The sequence below is a fragment of the Mytilus californianus genome, unplaced genomic scaffold (genome assembly GCF_021869535.1).
Source record: "Mytilus californianus isolate M0D057914Y unplaced genomic scaffold, xbMytCali1.0.p SCAF_5, whole genome shotgun sequence".
Taxonomy (NCBI): Eukaryota; Metazoa; Mollusca; class Bivalvia; order Mytilida; family Mytilidae; genus Mytilus; species Mytilus californianus.
The window spans coordinates 94,753,208-94,774,324 of record NW_026262701.1 but is presented as its reverse complement, the minus strand read 5'-3'; the positions used below and the strand labels follow the sequence as shown (position 1 = coordinate 94,774,324).

Sequence of the window (21,117 nt, the reverse complement as noted above, 5' to 3'; positions counted from 1 at the left end):
GCAATGATACCAAATTAGGAAATATGAATGAAAATTGCTCGGATGATGTAGGATAAACGTAAATGAGACCGTAACTTCAAAATTACTCAAATTACATAATAAAGATATTGCACGATTTTACAGTAAATAGGATTGTGAAATAAACTGCTCATTATTCATAATCTTTCGTCAGTATGTCATAGCCTCCTCCTCGACCCTCAAACTAGGCTCACTTATTCAAAACCTTTTTTATAAATATGAAACTACATAGAAAAAAAAATTGAATCCCATAGACTAGTTATAAATGACAACTTAAAATTTTACATCATTTCATGGCATAATCCAGTTGCTTTTTAAAACAGGGAAGCCTGGGGTTTTAGGGAACGACTTATGATAGTGTGATTTTTTTTCAGTTTACTTGATTTTGAAAACAAATCCCGAAATTCTAATCAAATTCAAAGCAGGTAACCATGTTTTGTTTGGAGATGACAAAATTTTGGCCGCAGTGAAAGGAAATGTACTTAATGTAACTCCGGCGATATAGGTGATATAGGTGATGGATTTTTAATTCATGATCTGTTTTGCTGTTCTCAGTTGAAAAACGAACGTAAATTATATATTGTAAATATTTTCATATACCAAGTACTATGTAAATTAACTCACTGTTTGGTAATGAAAAACAATCAGTTTAACAGGTTATTATACATGTATGATTTTTTACTTCATTTTAACCTCATTGTTATAAGTTTACTGAGAAACATACAATATTAATAGAAATACAATAAAATTGAATGTAAACAAATTCAGTATATATAAAATAAGGAGATGTGGTATGATTGCCAATTGGACAACTATCTATCAAGGTGATATGTAGTATGCTTATTTGAAATTAAGTCACAATGTTATCAAGACGAAGTATTTAAAAAAATAATTCATTAGCGGATTCAGATGTAGGATACTGGTATTACTTATAGAAAGATATTTTATTCTAATATTCTTAGTTTTGGAAGAATAAAATATCTTTCTATATGTACTTGTAACGATGTTACATTTCAATCCTTTTTACACAAACATTTTCGTAGTAACCATGATAGTACCATATATATCTATGATAGTACCATATATATCTATGATAGTACCATATATATCTATGATATTACCATATATATATCTATGATAGTACCATATACATCTATGATAGTACATTCCATACAACGTCAATTGTGTCAAACACTTGCACAATACGATCATTGATGTTTCGTTTCTACTTTTCGGTGAATGAATGGGACAATTTGTTTCGTTTGTGATACGTTATTTCTGAATGACCAAACGCTTAGCTTCTGTATGTTCGTGTAGAGCATGAAAACAAAAGAGACATGTGTAACCCATCATAAATTATTATTATTATGATATCCTTATTACATGTAACTACGACATTGTCAGGACAATAACCTAAGATATGATTGTATCCCATCAGTGTGAAAGAATATTAAAAGTGGTTCATGTATTCATCCGTAGGGCACATGTATTCATCCTTATATTTTTTCTTGATCCGGTACATGATAATTATGTTGTTGCATAAAGAACATTACTAAATAAAAAAATATCACAAGAATAATATTTTGACCCCACTATCTGAAAATCAGGCGACAACACAGCATTACAAAAACATTTATTTAATTCTTTTTACGTTCGTAGTAACATAGTACATTCCATTGTCGGTCAGCTGTGTCAATTCACGTGCACACTACAATTGTTGTTGTATCTGAATCTTTCGGCCAATGAAATGGGACGTTACAAGTTGTTTGTTTTTGATACACCAGAATGTTATCAATGAATAATCAAACGCTAAAGTTGACTGCAGTTCAGTGTAAAACTTACAAAAATCACATTGGTAGTGTAGCCGACATATAACTTGTCATGTAATCAATTTCCAATTAAAGTAATAGCTTACGTGATAATTTTGTGTTTATTTTTTCTAAGTCTTTCTATGAAACTGTTCTATTTCATCTTTTTAGATCGTGATTGTATTTCAAAATAATGGGGAAACATTTCAACAACAAAATGTGACCGAAGCACAAATTAAATTCATCAGTAGACAAAGAACAGACTTATTTTCAAAGGATAAGTTATATACTTTAAGTTATGATACATTAATGAAATGTACTGTTGCTATTTTGTTATTTGCCACCGTTAGGAATGTGTCTGCAGCATGATAACATCTGACGGTGTAAAATAATTCTAAACAACACAAATATTTACAAATGTATCAAAACGGAAACATATTCGATTACATGTCTGTAAAGAACGAACTTGATTTTTTTAACAGCTTAAAAAAAATATTTATGTGAGACGTTCATATAACTTTATAAAAGTGTTGTTTATCCAGGTAAATACAACAGGGCTATCTTTCTAACCATTTACTTTTTATTTCGGGGTAATTTTGATTATTATGTAAACCCCTTTAACGAAAGAAAATAAGAAATGTAATATATTTTTTAAGTCACGGTTGAAACTTAATCCTTATAAGAGACATTTAATGGAAGTTAACGAACTATTGTTTGCCTCTATATGTGCAATGATATAAGAAAATAAACAAACAAATTTTAAAAAATCAGTATGACTGTGTTAAGATTCTACCACAAAAGATTGTGGAAGAATATGATTTAATATTTGCCAAAAAGTTTCGTTTTTGCAACATTAAGTCGGATAAAAGCTGTATTAAATAGAATAGCGAAATCCAAATTTTATTAGCAAATGGGACTCTGAATTATATAAAATATATGTCACACAACAGATAATAGTCTGTATCTAACACAGCAAATATTATGGAATTTTCCAGCATTAAATGTTTTAAAGAGATCAAGTAAATCATGTTCTTTTCCCTTTTGCGTCGCATTTATATGAGAGTGAATTTGAAAGTTGCAGTAACATAAAGAACATTCACATATTATAAAATACTTCCCGTCTCTTTTTCATCTTTTTATCAATTCAAATAAGTATCAAAAAGCCTTTCATTCCTAACAAAAGCAACAACTTTACATTAAATGTGTGCAAATGTTGTATACCAATGTCTGTGCTATTTAAATATATTCATGTAGTAAACACGTATACGTAGGAAAAGCTAATAATTGTTTTCCAATCATGCAGCCTCTGTATCCATAAAAATAGAAAATTCCCTTTGGGGAATGGTCATTATTTATCAGCTGAGGGGGTCGGTTCAAATTTTTCACATTAAAAGGTTTTGTTGGCAACCCCCCCATGATTCTTATGAACCACATAATGACCCCCCTGAGAACATAGTTTCAAAAGTTTGACCCCCCCACATCAAACAAAAATCTCTATTGATTAACAGTTGGGAGAAGATGATGACTGCAAGCTACAATGTAAAAAGTTGCAGGCATTGACTTGAAAAATAGCTATGAGAAGTATGTGGACATTAACACTATCCATAACAGAATATGGCATAAAGGGGTTTTCCTTGATTGCAGTACTCATTTTCTTTGATTTTGAACTGATATTTCATAATACATTCTACACTATAGTTCTGTTATTTTATATAACATGTATAAGTAGCTTGAACTAATTAATTTGATAAAGATAATTTACTTTGTCTGGTTAGCAGTCATTAGTAAGTGATATTCTGTAAATATTATATTGCCTTGATGTTTCATCATGACCTTCCATATTCTTTATTTTGAAGCTGATGCAACCGATCTTAGAAAACATTTTTCAGTTGTATTCTTCTTTGAGAAAACCCTGAGTATACAATAGAGTTTTTCTTCTTGTTTTTTTTTCTTTCGAATATGAATAGCTGACATATGCAAGAAGAAAAATGGACAAAATAAGCATTTAAATGAAAACAAATATATATTTCTTTTTTACCTGAACCTTTATGAACAGAATGAAGTCATACCTTAATACAGATTGTCCCTGATTTTGAAACTGCTAATTCTTAAAAAGTTAAGCTTTTAAAGGCACAATTAGCCAAATTTGTTTATATACATGAGCATGTGCTATTATAAATGAATGGAATGACGTAAAAAGAAAAAAAAACAGAAAATTCTTTGTTCCAATTTATTTGAATGCAACCTATAATTCTACAATATTATATATATAACCTTTCAATAATGAATTTCCCTCTGTTATGAATAAATGTAAATTTACTTTCTGACACAGAATTATTTGTGAATGAAAAACCATTAAAAAAAAAGAGAAAACATGGCTCAATTCTTTTAATGTCTTTATTAAAATTTTGAAGTTTTGTAAATGCTTTTTGGATTTTAATTTTCTTATCATATAGTAATTTTTTTTTATTTCAATCCCAATGCAACTGAAAATAACACATTACAAATATTACTAATTGTATGGTTCTAGTCCTTCCTGGATCAAATATGTACAAAAATGTACATGATTTATTTGAGATAAAGAAATATATATGTAGGTTAATAACTATATGAACATTCAATATTTTATTTCAATGTGAAAATGTTTTACGAAATCCGATGTGTATTGTTTTGTGTGTGTGTGTGAATGCCATGCTGCCCAACAAGGGCCCTATATTTGAACATTAAAAATTCTTTTTATTATTCGATATCTTTGAAATAATTTCATAAAATAATTATACATATTTACAAATGATTTTAGAACGTACACACCTTTTACAGTCCTACATATATATCTATCCTAAGAAATCGCATCAAAATGATTTGAACACTTCAGAAAGTTGTAATACACATGTTCAGAAACATTTAAAACTCATTGTTTCCTGTGGACAAAACTAGAGACAAATGTTTTATACAGTTGCTAATCTTGAGATAAGTCGGATTGTAAACTTTCACATCCTACTTGTCCTATGGATAATCATGGAACTATAGTTCCATGGGACAATGAACCATAACAGATGACTGTGATAAGGAGTGATCAGATTCACTATCCTTGAGAAATTAGGCATCCTTCTAGTGCTCACTGTACATGACCAAAGATTTAATAATGACAGAAATTATTTAAAAGATTGAACACTCACTTCAATATCGTCAACAATTTATATGCTTGTCAGACATAAAAACTTTCATTGTGTGACCCCCCCCCCCCCCCCCAGTCAGATAAAAATTTTGGTGGCAACCCCCCCAGCTGTATGATATTTTGAGTAGTGCCCCCCCCCCCCCTAAAATGAACCGACCCCCTCAGCTGATAAATAATGACTGTTCCCTCAATGGTGATCTCTCGTAACGCAGAACGCGGGACGTTCGTTTAGATAAGAACTGCTTGGAACAAACCATTGCATTGTCCTTATGACATTATCCTCATTAAGTTTCAATTACCTAGTAAAGGAGAAATAAGTGTATTCTCTACAGAACCTAATACGTGAAGTGACCCCATTTACACTTGTAAAAATGATCAATCTTTCCTGAGATCGATCTTAAAAAAGATCGATGTAAACGGGAAAGATCGATCTTCAATCGGACTTCAAAAGTCCACCTCCAGAGATGGTTTTAAAAAGATCGATCTTATTTAAATCGACCTTTCTTCAGGTGTAAACGCTTAGATCGATCGCGATCGATCTTTCTTCTGTTAAATGTTATATTTAGATATGAAAATAAGTCTGCGCATGTTCGGCGGCAAAAACACACGTGTTTAAAAAAGATGGATGGGATAAGAAAAGTAAACGTAGATTCCGCCGTTATTTGATCATTCTTCTGAATCGATGAATTCTATTTCTTAGCTGCAATTCTATTTCTTAGCTGCAAATTCTCATCTTCAAACACAGTGACCGAATGACTTCTGACGTATGAACCAAAAAGATAATTAATAACTGCATACGAAATTCCAATGATCCAACTACTTTCTTCATGATTTTGCAGTGTGTCATTGTCCGCGCGAGATGCACACGTTATCATACTCTTCTATTTTTACGATAATTTGTTTACGAAATGTAAAATGATTAGGTCAGACCGGTTCTTTCAAAGTTCCAGTGTAAACAAACTAGATTAATTAAGATCGATTCAAATAAAGATCGGTTCAATTTTGTATAAGCGTAAACGGGGTCATATATGTCACACAGGTCCGGAGATTAAAACAAAGTTTAATAATTACAAATTCTTTGCTACTATTTCGCTGTACAATATGGTCTCTTGTTTGAATAAAAAGGTCACAAATAAAACTCTTCATTGGTATTTATTTTGGAATTTTTAGGTCTTCAATTCTCTGCAACTTCATACTTGATTTGGCCTTTATAACTGTTTTGATTCGAGCGTCACTGATGAGTCTTTTGTAGATGAAACGCACGTCTTGTTACAAAAATTTTTAAGTCTGGTTTCTATGATGAGTTTATTTTATTATTCAAAACATGATGAGTATACCTTTCGAATATGATATAGTAAGACATTTTCAATTGATGTTTATATTCTCTGTCCTATCAAATACATCAATTTTATGGGGACGATACACTAAGTTTATCACAAAAATTGATTAATGTTGGTATGTGGTAGCTGATAATGTTTTGTTAACTATCTCATCAACAAGGATGCACGTGTTCCTATCTTAATGTTTCTCAGCTTAAACGTTAATCAGTTGTTTCTAGAGTTTAGTAGTAATAGTTGTGCGACATTGAACTTACCCACCAGCCTCCCAGTCATCGCCTTTTTGATTACCGTTATATTACGACTAATAGCTTTCATCTTGATTGCTCAGCAGCTTTATTTCACGCCGGTCTATGCCCACCAATATCTACTCTTATGTAGTGCCACATGGGAAATCAAGTAAGGCTATACTGCTCGGAAACTGCTTGCTAAAGTACTCTTGGACAAGTAGGTATGGTAGTAGTACACACCATGCATATATGTGTGTGCACATACCCCTATGCATGTATGGTGATGAATTTCTATCAAAGATATGCAGCAATCTCAGGCACAGTATTTTATTGGCAAATTATGCTTAATTATCTGACAACACACTACCATTGTATGTATTATAACTTGTACACATTGCGTTTGTTTCGTGTCAACTGCGGTTGGCATATGATTTGTTTTGTTCTTGATTTGCAATACGTGACAGCTTTTTATTCAATGATGACAGTGTTTCCTGTAACACAACGTGTTGCCCTTCAGCCCAACTATTTTGTATAATAAAATTATTTTTTTTTAATATTGCAATGACTTATTAGCACTGAGTATGCGTTAAATATTTCCACTGAACGTTTGTTAGTAACAACAATCATTATAGGAGAAGACTTCATAAGTTTGAATAACTTGTGTCTCATCCCTTTTGCATATTTACGCAAATAAAATATGTTTAAACTAAACAACAATCATTCAATCAACGACTTTTATCTTTGGTATAGTGCCCATAATCGTAACTCTAAAGTTGATATGTAGTAATCTTGGGTTATTATTACATTATCTGCGGTCAAGAATGAATCTATATCTATATATCGATGTATAATATGTAAATTTTTAATTATCCGTTTCTGAAGTTTTTTCAGTGATAGACGATTCTTACGGAAAAGAAAAAAGTCTGTTTTATATATTAGAGCTGCGTATATGTAGTAATGATGTGCTTAATTAAAATTTCAAATAGAAGGTTTTCGATGGGTGGTTGTTTGTTTTATTGTATCTTTTTGTCGTCATTTGCATCGTTATGTTTCAATTAGTAGCGCCTTGTCTCAGTAATCATTGTTGTTGGACTTAGTTTCTGTCTTGTTTTCAAGATATGAGCAGAGAAAAAAAAATGTAATTTAGGGGCAACAACTCCTATAATCGACAATTTCATTTATATTATATTCTATGTGCATATCTTGTGTTTCTGATCATTTTTGCTGTTCAAACTTTTAGTTTATCTATTATAGCGTTTAAGCTATCAGGTTAAACAAACTCATCGAAGATACAAGGATTATTATTTTGTACGCCAGATACACGTTTTGTCTACATAAGACTCATCAGTGGCACTCGAATTTAAAAAGTTGGAAGTCCAAATCAAACACGAAGTTGTAGAGCTTTGAAAACAGAAAATTCTGAAATGTCTTACTAAATACGACTAGACAATCTATATCTGGGAGTAGAAACCCTTGGTTTTTCAAATAATTCAACATTTCATATACAGTCAAACAATGGTATTGGCCACCAATCATCATGTAAGGGCAATAACTCATATAATTAGTCGACTGACGATTTTATAATTCTTGCTTATTCATAAATCTTATTTAGCTTCTCATTGGTATATGTTATTTTGCTGATCATTTTTGATATTTGATTAACAGTTTTTCTATATCTACTACTTTAGTTTCTGCATAAAATTTTGAAAAAAACTTCTTTCAAGGGCGATAACTCCCATATGAAGTGGGCTGTCAATTTCGGCAATGTTGACTTATTTGTAGATATCATACTGCTAATCATTTCTGTTAGTTACAGTTTCTCCATATCTACAGAGTCGCAAACAACACAAAAAGGGCTAAAACCGTGTTTCAAGGACAATAGCTCATATGAGATGTTGACTGTTAATTTTTTTATGTTTACTTATAATTTATCCGATGTATCATTTTACAGTTTTCTCTGTCTATTATAATCTTCCAGATAAAAGCTTGAATCGCAAAAAATATGTAAAAATCGTCATTTAAGTTGGCAGGCTGGATTGTTAGACACAGTTTTCAAACAAAATAGCAGACGGAGGGTTGTGGCCATGTTTGCATGGTTCCAATTTGCCAACCATTTGCAGAGGAGAAGATTTTTGTAATGTCAACAGACGCCAAGTAATGAGAAAAGCTCACCCTTTGGGTACGATCAACTAATTTAGAGGTTCTAAAGAGCTTGTGGCGCTCACAAGGATATGTGTACATCTTCCCTTATGTCGACTCTCAAACATTGTAAGCTTGAATATAATTAATGACTAAAATTTCTTTTTTGTTGATCTTGTTTTGCAGACCATTTTTTGAGTTTCTCTCTATCGACTTAAGTTTTTGCCCAAAATAAAATAAAAAAGGGGTAAAAAAAGTCATTAAAGGGCAATAACTCCTATGAGGAGTCGACTGTCAATTTCGGCTTTGTTCGCCTATTTATAGATATTGTCTTGTTGATCTCGTTGCTGTTTCAATTTTTCTTTAACCCAAAAAGGTTGTCCCCAAAGATGCAAAAATTGGGTAAAAATCAACAAAGGGCAATAACTTTTGATGACTTACAATTTCTGCCTTCATGATACATTTTAGATCTTTTCCTGCTCACCAATTTTTGCTTTTTAAAGTTTCTATCTATCTATCATAGTTTTCAAGACAATAGGCAAAAAAACTAGAAATGATAAGAATTGTCATTTAAAGGCAAAAACTCCTTTATGATGTTGACTGACGGTTTTTGCCATATTGACTTACATTTAGATCATGTCTTGCTTATAGTTTTCGGTAATGAAATTTCTATCCAACTAAAATATTTTCCAGATAATTATAGGCAAAAACACAGACTATTTGTAAAAATGTAATTTAAGGGCAATAACCCCTATGAAGAGAAGACCAATGATTTCGGCAATCCGACTAACATAAAGATCTTGTCTTGTTGATCATTTTTGCTATTCAAAGTTTCTATTATAGTTTCAAGATAATAGACAGAAATAAAAAAAATGGTGAAATTCGTCATTTAAGGGCAATAACTCCTATAAATTGTTTGACATTTTTGTTGTGTATGAAGACAGTGTGTAGAACTGATTATTCTAAACATTTCTGCACCTATCATATTTTCTCCATCTATAGAATTTTGCAAGATAATAGGAAAAACTTGCATATTACCCAATATTTGTTTATATTAAGTCATATCGGCCATGTTGGTTGGCAAGCAGAATTGAACACATTTATAAACTGGTGATTGTGGCCAAGTCTGGTTCCAATTGGCCGACTAGTTTCAGAGGAGAAAAGTTTGTTATGGTCAACAGAGGACGGATGATGGACGCGTGACAAACAACGACGACGACGACGGATGATGGACGCGTGACAAGCAACGATGACGACGACGGACGCCAAGTGATGAGAAAAGTTCACTGGACACTTTTAAACTCTGGATATGAAAGATGGGTGGATGGATGGCTGCTTAACGTCCAGTGGCAAATTAATATGCATATTCAGGACGAGAACATGTTTATGTAATTTGAATATTAACCCTGTTTTGTACTAGTCCGACACGCTGAGCCGGATTTTTAACGTGATAGTTCACAAGGTAACAGTCCGCAGGAAGACATGTCAACATACCCGGACACATTATTTTCACTCCGAACCGACCAGTCTATGCTCTTACTCCTTAATGCCGCGTGCTTAATGGCGATTTTAATGTCTTTGGTTTGACCTGGCCGTGGTTCGAACCCATGACCTCCCGCACTCGATGCGAACACGTTACCACGTAACCACCGATGCTGTTGGATATGAAAGAAGATATTAAACTATAAACAACATTTGCCTCTTGAGAACCCGAGTTCATCTTTGTTTTATACAAAAAAAAACTCAACAAATGCAACATCTCCTTTTGCCTTAAGGTGAACCTGGGTTTATCCCCGTCTTTTTGGTTTTTATTGTTATTTTTTTGTTGTTTTAGGGGAGGGGGAAGTCGGTTCTGTTGGCCAGTCTTTAGAAATGATTTTCTTATCGTATCGTCTGTCTATCTTTCTTTGACTTTTTATATTCTTAATTTACTTTTTAGACGGATATGTTGTTTTATTAATAGAATTAAAATGTTTTAATTATGTATACCGTTCCCCGGCGACATTCCAACCCCTGTTATCACCATCAGCAAATAACAGGCCTTTTTGGATCCATTACTGTAGTTGCCCTTTTTCTTTTGTGGTGGAATAAAAGTATCAAATACCAGTTGCTATCTTCACCTTTTTACATCCGGGAACTCTCTGAAATATAAATCATATATTTCGTTCATGTACTCACAACACCAAGTCCTTCTTCATTTTTTTAAGAAACAAACACGTCTCCTTCGCATACATTTTACACTTTGGTGCGTCTTACAACATGATAACAACCACAGTAATAATATACATGATGGTGTAAATATCTCTTGCTACTTATAAGTTTCTCCATTTTAAGCATAATAACTTCATTGTTCACAAACACTGTAATTTTGATGGTAAACTCCAAACACACCAGTTTTTGAAAGTAACAGTTAATGAGACATTGAACGGCAAAACGTTAAATCATCAAAATGTATTTTGGACTGTTGCCTATAACGATATTTATAGAATAATTTACAAGTCTCATAATGGTAACATTGCCTTTTATGGTTCAGTCTGTGATTTATGCTGACAAACATAAAACAAAAATTCCTCCATCAAAAACATACCAATGTATAGTTTTAGCAATGTTTTGAATAAAACAATATTTTTTCAATTGATCTCAGTCCGTCTTTTAATTATTTTTTGTTGACTGCCTTTCCAAGGAATTACCTTGAAATTTTGTGTTTTTCACAATTTTAATTTCTTTGCATCAATACCTTACGTCCAGGGTCAGTTTCGTTTCGTGGATTCGTTTCTATTTGGAATTAACAGACCGTCTTAAGATTATTTACAGTAATTCGATATTAAATAGCATTTACTTGAACACAACAATATTGTAGTACAAATTAAAAAACATACATAGAAACCGAGACAAATTATGTGTTACAGAGCTTAAATTGAATGTTTTCCATAAGGAAATGATTAAATGACTAATGTTACACACAAATGAAACGCATACCAACAAATGATTGTTGTTATTTTTTGTTATGAGAGAATTGATAGCCCTCAGATTGCATCAAAAGTTCAATCTGACCGTGTTAAATATATGTAGTGCAATTGTTGGGAAAAAAGTTTCCATTCAAATAGATCCTTCACTTATTGTCAGGCTCTGTGCCACGACTCTTGATTTAAAAAAGAGATATGAAAAATAGTGAAAAGTAATAATGAAAACGTATAGATATAGATAGATAGATATTTTTATTTTAAATTACAACTTTGTAAATGTACATGAAATACAATATATTACAATTTTAAACATATGTAGTCAATAAACATGTATATTTATGCCAACCAGCCTTTAGAGGCTTATGATGCACTGTCATTTATGTACGAAATATTATATGAATAAATTTCAAAATCATATTTAATCCTTATTATATCTGAGGCTTAAATCTTTTTAGATAGTTTCAATATTTCAGTTGTGTTTAATAATGTGAAAATAAAGATGAAAGTATCTAAATAATTATTGGTTTGATAATGTAAGGGTTGTACATGGAAAAGTAGGAGGATAACAATGAAATCAAAGTTGTCATATTTAACAATTTCTAAAAACCTGAGATTAAGGTTTTGTATAAAATAGGTTTGCATCAATACCTTACGTCCCGGGTCAGTTTCGTTTCGTGGATTCGTTTCTATTTGGAATTAACAGACCGTCTTAAGATTATTTACAGTATCTTTTTAGATAGTTTCAATATATCAGTTGTGTTTAATAATGTGAAAATAAAGATGAAAGTATCTAAATAATTATTGGTTTGATAATGTAAGGGTTGTTCATGGAAAAGTAGGAGGATAACAATGAAATCAAAGTTGTCATATTTAACAATTTCTAAAAACCTGAGATTAAGGTTTTGTATAGAATAGGTTTATTATATCTCTAAGATAACACATTCTTAACATACATGGTACATGTATCACCATGACTGGAAGTCGTTTATTTTTTTCGTAATATGCAAATGTAAATTGCTACATGATCCCTAATGTGAAATTCCTACTGTCAGTGGGAAATCTAGTAACAAACATATAACGCCAAGATCCTAATTTACAGCGGCAAGTCATCAGCACTGTTCTTCCTCAAATGTAGAAACTTTATGCGACATCTAGTAGACCGATCTGCCTCCAAAACATTGCTCAACAGTATTATAGATTTCGGGGAAATTATTACACAAAGGACCATCGGGAACATTATATTTAATTACTTAAATATCATAAGTCTTATCAATATACAGAAAAGTTAAGACTAAAAGATTTAAAAAATTAATGTGACATGCAATTTCAGTTGTTTTGTGTAAGTATTGAAAAATGAAACACTAACCATTTGCATTTTAATTTTAATTTTGATTTCAGATTGCATTTATTAAGAATACCTCAAGCAAATTCTATGATTTTGGTTTTTTTACGAAAATCAGTTAGCATGATATTTTTCCTTAATCAGTGTATATATAGTGCGAATCCTGAAATACCGTTTTTACTGTATGTGTCATGTATTTCTGGTGTAGAATGACAAAAAAACAAACGAAAATTGATGATTTTTTAATGAATACTGTCGAATAATGATACACTACTTTCATTTTCACTGTAGGGGCGACTCATTTCTATTGTATATGTGATGCATTTGCACAGTAGGAATCTTATTCATTTTCATCAGATAGAGATAATTCAGCCGACTTGCTCACAATCTAAACAATGTCAGAAGAACCGTACAGTAACAAAAAATATAAAACTGGTAACTATTTTAGAAAAAATAATAGTTACAATGAACTAGGTATGCGGGATATATTCTGGAGGAAGATACGCTCACTATCTGTAAATATATCAGTTGTTATCCAAAGTTATTTAATATTTGCATTTGTGAAGCATTTTAAGGGATTCGCTTTGATAAATGTTTGTAAACATACGTGTGCTTATCATTCAGTAAGTACAGTTCGATTTAAAATTGGAATTCTTTAATTTATATTGATGACTAAACATGCATACAACGTGTACAATATATTTGTGTATACAAATGAAAATAATAATTGTTGTTTATCCCTGAAGAACGCACACAAAGTCCGGAATCAACTGTACGGCGGTTCTATCCCGTGTAAATTCAAGTACATGTAAGCATGTACGATTAGTTTGTATGTTGAATTGTAAATATCATTAATATCAAAGTTATCAAATGAATATTGTCAGTTTTTGCATGTCAAATTATCATATAAAACCACAATGAAAGTTCATCGCACCTCCAAATATCCCACATCAGAAATGATCGCACTTACAGTGATAATGCATAGCACTTAACTCTCAACATATGGCGATGGTCTCTATCCAGATCACCAGGAAAATAAAATTTTGACCTTGAAAATCGGAAGGGTCAGCCTTTTAATATACGGATTGTCTATAACAAGATTGCCTCGGATTATATTTCAACTCCCAGTCCTTTGTCCTAGGCTTGACTTTCGATCTCTGGCCAATAAAAATTAATAGGGTTCATTTTCTTTGCGAGTTTATTTTGTATACAAAAGCTGATGGTGTTTGGTCAAGCAGGAAGGACTGTAAAATGATGAAAAGGTTTAACCCGGACCATTGACCCCTGCTCGAACTTCAACTTTGTTGCAGCAACCTTATCAACATATTGCATGTTTTAATTTATTATGAACGATCTTGAGAATTGGGGAGGCTTTGTTGTTAGTTAAGTTGTGTGTTTTCGGAGTTCATAGAAAATATTTGCCATTTGGATTGTCCTTGTTTAAACTGTAATATAGATCTGGACAGTTTTTCTATAATTTGTGTATGGTTTTGAACGAAGCCCTGTTGGTCTCATACGGATAAAGAGTTGTGGTTTTTAAGTTATAGCGGTGGAGATAATATATCCTGCGTGTATTATCCCTTTATATGATAAAAATAACCATAGAATCCAATCTATTACCTAGCTGATAGTGAAAAACGTCAATAATCGACGTTTTACGGCTTTCAAAGCAATGACATTACCTGATTACGCTTATTTCGACGTTTTGTGGTATTTTTTCTCCCAGAACACCCCTTTATACCGTAAAAACGAAGTCGGTGACCCTATGATCATTTTGCATTTTGTATCAACAACATACATAATTTTTAAGAAAAATCTATGGACTTTGAAATTGGAGTTTTGGTGATTTTAAGGCAGATTTAAGAACGTTTTTCGCCGATTTTATGTGCTTTCTATACAAATGTTCATCTATTTTGAAAGAATTCAATCAGTAATATTTCAGAAAATAAAAATAGGTAAATGCTTTTTTTTTCGTTTTTCATTATAAAACCAACGAGCCAAAGGTGCATGCAAATTTTTCCCAAAATCCATGACATGGCCCATTTACTGTAACTTGACCTTAAAAGGGTAAAAACAAACAAATGCTTTATGTTATAGTACATTAGTTAACGAACAAGGAAGGACTTACCAGACAAAACAGATGAATGATAAGCAATGGTTGTAAACACATTGATTTAACAAATACAGCAATAACTATCAGTTAAGTTTACATGCACATCTTCCGTTAGAAAAAAAACGGAAATGTGTAGTTAATCTTAATATTACTATACAATAAAATAAGTCAGTATGTGCATCATCAAAATGATATCATGTTCTCTTACTTTGACAAAGTATGTCGCTTATGTAGGAAAACAACTTGCTAAATCATTTTTTTAAAATCGCTTTGAAACAGACGACGTCAAAAAACATTTGGTACGGGTGACATGGCAGATGAGCTTTGCATCGGCAACGTCATAGCGTAATTTTTTTCAATCGAAATTTAAAAAAAAAAAATCATATCAGTCATTAGTATGTCCTAAATAATATTTGGTTCCAAATAAAAAAACATTAATACTGATATGTAGTTTGAAAGGTAAACTTTTTGAACAAGAATTGTTACCATGGGTACTTCGGGACAGGACAGGACAATTCTTTTTACCTCTCCCCCTTTTTTCCAAAATCCATTGTTTTTGGTTTTTTTTTTGTGGTTTTCTATCAATTATTTTCGAGTTTTACTGTACATTATGAACATAAATATACTAGAAATAACTTGCAATTGATATTTACTATCAATTTCAAGTTTACTATCCACAGCGGTCTCTGATATATTATATATAATATTGAAATTAATAGAAAACCAAAAAATAACGGATTTTGGAAGAGATAAAAAGGGGGAGGGCTAAAAAAAATTGTCCTGTCCCCAAGTACCTATGAATGTTGCATGTTACTTTATGTTCTTAGATTGTGACATCACCGAATGAGACTTATTATCGAAGTTGTACGTGCCATGGACAAAACGACGAATGCCACACCCGGAGCAGGACGTGCTTACCCTTCCAGAACACCTGAGATCACCCATGTTTGTACTTATTCTTTAGTGCTATGTTTTATACACTGCTATTTATTTTTTCGACTTTTTCGTTTTCACAGACTGTATGCATATTTAGTTAACAATGGACGAACCCCAAGGGTTGACTGTGTAATCTAAATAGGATCGTCCCTGGACCTCTCCAGTCCAACTTTAAAACTCTTGCCGAAGTGGGGCGTCCGCTTTGGTTGTGCGGGATATATAAATACGCAGCCGCGTTCTTTCCGATTGGCAATTTTTATTCCGTGCCCCGTGTCACTCTCTTTTCAAGTTGAAGAACCCGTATAACAATTCTTAGAAGGGTCCGGAGGTAGTTTGCTGAAAGGCAAAATTTCTGTCCTTATTCAACCGTCATTTGCAAGTTCCAGTCCAAATTTTCCACCCAATACCTTGCAGGACTTACCTGTTGTATACATTGTTGATTTGTTCTCGTCTTAGAGTTGCGTGAAATATTTGCCACTGGACGTTAAGAATTAAAAGCAACAGTCAATCATATCATGGGCGTATTTAATGTTTGAGCGTGTTTTTCTTCGTGACAGGTTGCTAGGTTTGAAAAGTTGACTTCACGCAAAACTAATTAAAAACTGCACGCACAGCCTTATCAGATCTTATCAATGTCCGGTTTCAGTTCAATTTAACTTAATGTTACAGTTCTACATCGCTATATAGCCAACCATGCGGAAAATACATCCAGTAAACATCCAGCACCTGAGTACATACTCAGTAATTGCATGTTGAGATAAAATCATGATGATGATGGTGTTGGAATTGTTGTTTTACGTTCAGTTACAAATTGTAAAAATGCATATGCAGGTCGAGAACATATTAATATCAGATCGAGACATATAATGTCTCTGTTAATATATTATGAATATTAATCCTGCTTTGTGCTAGACCGACATGCTGAACCGTATTTTACGTGCTAGTTCATAGGGTAACAGTGCGCAGAAAGACATGGCAAATTAATATTCTGATTCCGGGCGTTCTCTCCAGCTTTCCCGTTTCCCATAGGGACTTCACTATGTCAGATATATAGCCCGTTAATCGTCTGCATTAAAGAAAAATCGTTTACCCCTTCTATCCGGTTTTGATATATTTTTTTTATGCACATCGACGATTAACGGGCTATATATCTGACCTGTAGTCAAATCCCTATGGTTATGCCATAAATAGTTAATCGCATCGCTTCATTGATTTTACTGTTTAGGTACAAGTTCAGCCTCAGAAAGTTATTAACTTACAATAACATAATTCAGTGTAAGAATGCATCCAGACGATTAAAGCACCATCCTATAAAAGAGGATCACTCTGGCCTATAATTTATTTGTATAAAGGTTAATGGTTAACGTTTGAGATATGACACCAAGTGGCATACAATGAATGGTGTAGCTTGGTAAAAATGAGCATCTAGCGGAGTTTTCAAGTTTGTATAAGTAATTATCCCTTGACATCAATATCTACTTTATCACACTTTTGATGATGCATGGAAATGTTTTGTCGAAGTGACAACTCAAAACAGTTATAACAAGAAGGCATGGTGTAAAATCTCTACCAAAGACATTTTTAACAGGGGGTTTCCTCCAAAATTACTTCCAGAAGATAAATATGATGAATTATTTCACAAGTTACCACTAACTGCTTATGTAACACCTGAGTTCACTCCTGGTATTTTTGTGGGATAGATGTGTTTATGGATTATTTTCTTTTGCCTGTCTTTTAGCCATTGTGTTCGTTTTTCTTTGAAACTCTTTTTTATTGTCCTATTTCTATCTTATTCCTGTCTGTCAAGATTCACAGCAATGAACATTGTATCATTAGTATGGACACGTATCTATTGTGTAAGGGTGTATGTTGTCCCTAGATATTTTTTTATCTTATTACATTTTTGGATTGCTGTCTTATTCACATCTACTGCAAGTTCTAATTTTATTCATATAGCTTGGAATGGATAACATTATTTCATATAGGTTGTTCTCCTTCATCTGTTTTATGTGAAAACTCATCATAGATACCAGGTTTATAATTTAGTATACCAGCACATATTTCATCTTCATAAGACTCATCAGTTGGCTCAAAAAGATATCATTTTAAAATATTCCATAATTATTTTATTTTATACTATCAACATATATAAACAAGAAAACGAAACAAGTTACTTGAAATACAATTTTTTTTTTCAATACATGTATGATTGTTGATACAAAAAAAAACTTGGCACAGGCACAATTAATACATTAGGAAGTAAACCACTAAGTCATGACCCCATTTGTTTTATAAGTTAAATTCTGCAATTCCAAGCTATCATAGCTCTACCACATCAAGTTCAAACAAAGTGACAGGTGAATCAAATTAAAAAAATCCTTATCTTGGCTAGTGTTGAAAAAATCAACATACCATTAATTGCATTTAAGAACACTCTACATGGTTAAAAAAAAAATGAAAACAGGTATTTCTGATTTAAGAAACAGGTGTATATCCCCTCCTATTTCAATTTTATACAATTTTGTATTATAAGTCAGGCTATACATTCAATAGGGTTATACAGTGATCCTAACTTCTTAAACTTTTATTTGATGCCAAAAAGAGCTACTTTCATGTATGCTTGTTCTGTGTCATGAATTGGTGGTTCTACGCCTATAACAGAATCAATCATGCTATAATATTTGTATTATTAGTCAGGCTAAACATCAAATAAGGGTTATACAGTGATCCCAAAATGAACAAAATATTTTATAAATTTCAAAAGTTACATCTGTGCCTAGGAGCTATTTTATTTTAAATAATAACTACTTTCATGTATGCTCGTTCTGTGTCATGAATTGGTGGTTTTACACCTATAACAGAATCAATCATGCAATAATATTTAATTTCATAGCAGTTTTTGCTTCAATCATTTCCATACTTTTTTTAATTTCAGAAACACCTTATGTTTTTAATTCTTAAATAGAAATGATAAAAACCCTGAAGAAATACTTGTAGAGAGTATGTGTCACAACTCTGATATTGATATCTTAATACACAAAGCATGCTCTCTGAACAAACACAAGTCTCAACAATAACTCTTCCAGATCTTGTTTAACTAGGTTGGATTACTAATATTAAATAAATAAATAAATAAATACATCCAAGGACAGAAATGTGACAATCAAAATCACCAATTGTTTAAGTATTTGTCATTTAAAGAGATCTGTCGCAACTTTGCAAGTTTTTTAATACCTTGGAGTATAATATATTAAATACTATTCCTTTTCCTAGTTATTGAATAATGTCTCAAGCAGGATATAATGCTTATATTAGTGTGGATGAATAACTATATTTGGGGTACCAAATTACATGGTTTTCAAGGGTATAGCTAACCAAAGAAACAAATTTTATATAGGATTTTATGAAGGATTTGTCAACACCACAAAATCCAGTAACCATAGAAATACAATTTTTCATCAATACGAAAAAATTAGTACGCATGAAAATAATTGAAACCACAGAATATATTTTGCAGCTGAAAATTATACCACTAATTACTTTCATTTTATTATGATTGAACAGGAAAAAATTGTGTTTAAAAGAAGACAAATTTGAAATAATTATAGTACATTATAATTCTAACAAATATTGCATCAAGGAGGATGAATAGGTTCTATTATATTTCTTATCAGTGAAAAAGTATACGACTCAAAGTTTCATAATAAAGATCAAACAGGAAAAATTGCTTTTAAAAAAGGAAGAAAAAATCATAGTCCATTGAATTTTAATGAATATTTCCTCACACAGGATCGCAAGGTCCTATTATATTTCTTGTGCATGAAAAAGTATCATATTATAAATGAACAGGAAACATTGCTTTTAAAAGTAGACAAAAATCTTAGTACATTGAATTTATAAGGAATAATGCCTCAACCAGGATTTAAATGTTCTTTTATATTTTTTGTCAGTTAAAATGGTATTGTAAATTACTTTCATGTTATGATAGAATGGGAACAGTTTACTTTGGAAAATACAAAAAATTAGGAAATGAAGATACAGCAAATATCAATAAATTCAATCTGATTTAAAATACAGATCCTGTGTCCATGCAAGCTTTGCTTAGAATGATCTGAAAACACTCCATTCTTCTTTCTGTTTTTTAAAAAGACCCATGGGGGGGGGGGGGGGGGGGGGGGGGTCCTTTGGTTTTGTCGAATTGATAAAATTGAGAATGGAAATGGGGAATGTGTCAAAGAGACAACAACCCGACCATAGAACAGACAACAGCAGAAGGTCACCAACAGGTCTTCAATGCTGATGATACACACTTTCAAAACAATGAAGGATGAAATTGTATTGGCTGATGTAATGATTACCAGAACAGAAAGCAAAAGAGAGTGTTGTCAGATCTATGTAAGCAAAGCTTGAACAAAGGATCTGTATTTTAATTAGATTGACAGTTAATTGTAATTTTCATCACATAATGATAAGATAATATAAAAGAAAAAGGTCTGTATGAAGTTAAATACATAACATTTGATTAAAGACTTGGTTTTTGATATACATAATAGTTCCATCTTACAACCAATGATGGTTATTTATTATCATATTAAATATAAAATAAGAATGTATCTGTATGTAAGGCCACATATTTTACTAATGTGACTTAGGAGGAAGGAAAAATCAGAACAGCATTCACAATTAACTAGGTGTATCAGTATGACATCAATGCCCAGTGAGTTGACAAAGGCCATTAATTCAAATGTTCACCTATTCAAAAAATTTCACACATGTTTTTCTCAAACATTTGAAATATAAGGGGAAGGTAAAGCAACATTTTAGGAAAACTTTAAAGGAGGAGCTCTCCTTCTAAACTTATCTGGCTTGGGAATGAAGTATATTGTATTGGAATTGCTTTCAATTATAATAAAAATTCACTAAGATTTTAAATGACAAAAAATGCATAAATTTTATTTTCTTTAAAAAAATGACAAATTTTAGAGATTGAAATATTGAATTTGTTCAAGAAATAAGTAAATATTTATATGAGACCTGTTGACCATATTTA

At 31.9% G+C, this 21,117-nt stretch overlaps 2 long non-coding RNA genes across 5 annotated transcripts in view; both read right to left on the bottom strand.

The window, feature by feature from the left end:
* The window catches only part of LOC127700286 (uncharacterized), a 68,893-nt gene extending 53,681 nt beyond the window's left edge, over nucleotides 1-15,212 (bottom strand). For 2 of the 4 annotated variants that reach the window (XR_007981521.1, XR_007981524.1), the window contains exon 1: nucleotides 10,700-11,306. This is a non-coding gene — a long non-coding RNA (uncharacterized LOC127700286). Of the gene's footprint in view, nucleotides 1-10,699; nucleotides 11,307-11,400; nucleotides 11,454-15,146 lie in introns of those variants that run through there. The other 2 variants (XR_007981522.1, XR_007981523.1) reach the window with 2 other exon arrangements.
* Nucleotides 15,213-18,170: 2,958 nt separating this feature from the next.
* Nucleotides 18,171-20,222, bottom strand: LOC127700283 (uncharacterized). Its single transcript, XR_007981519.1, has 2 exons — nucleotides 18,920-20,222; nucleotides 18,171-18,719 (listed from the first exon to the last, which is right to left on the bottom strand). It is a non-coding gene; the product is annotated as an uncharacterized LOC127700283 (long non-coding RNA).
* Between the last annotated feature and the right edge of the window lie 895 nt (nucleotides 20,223-21,117).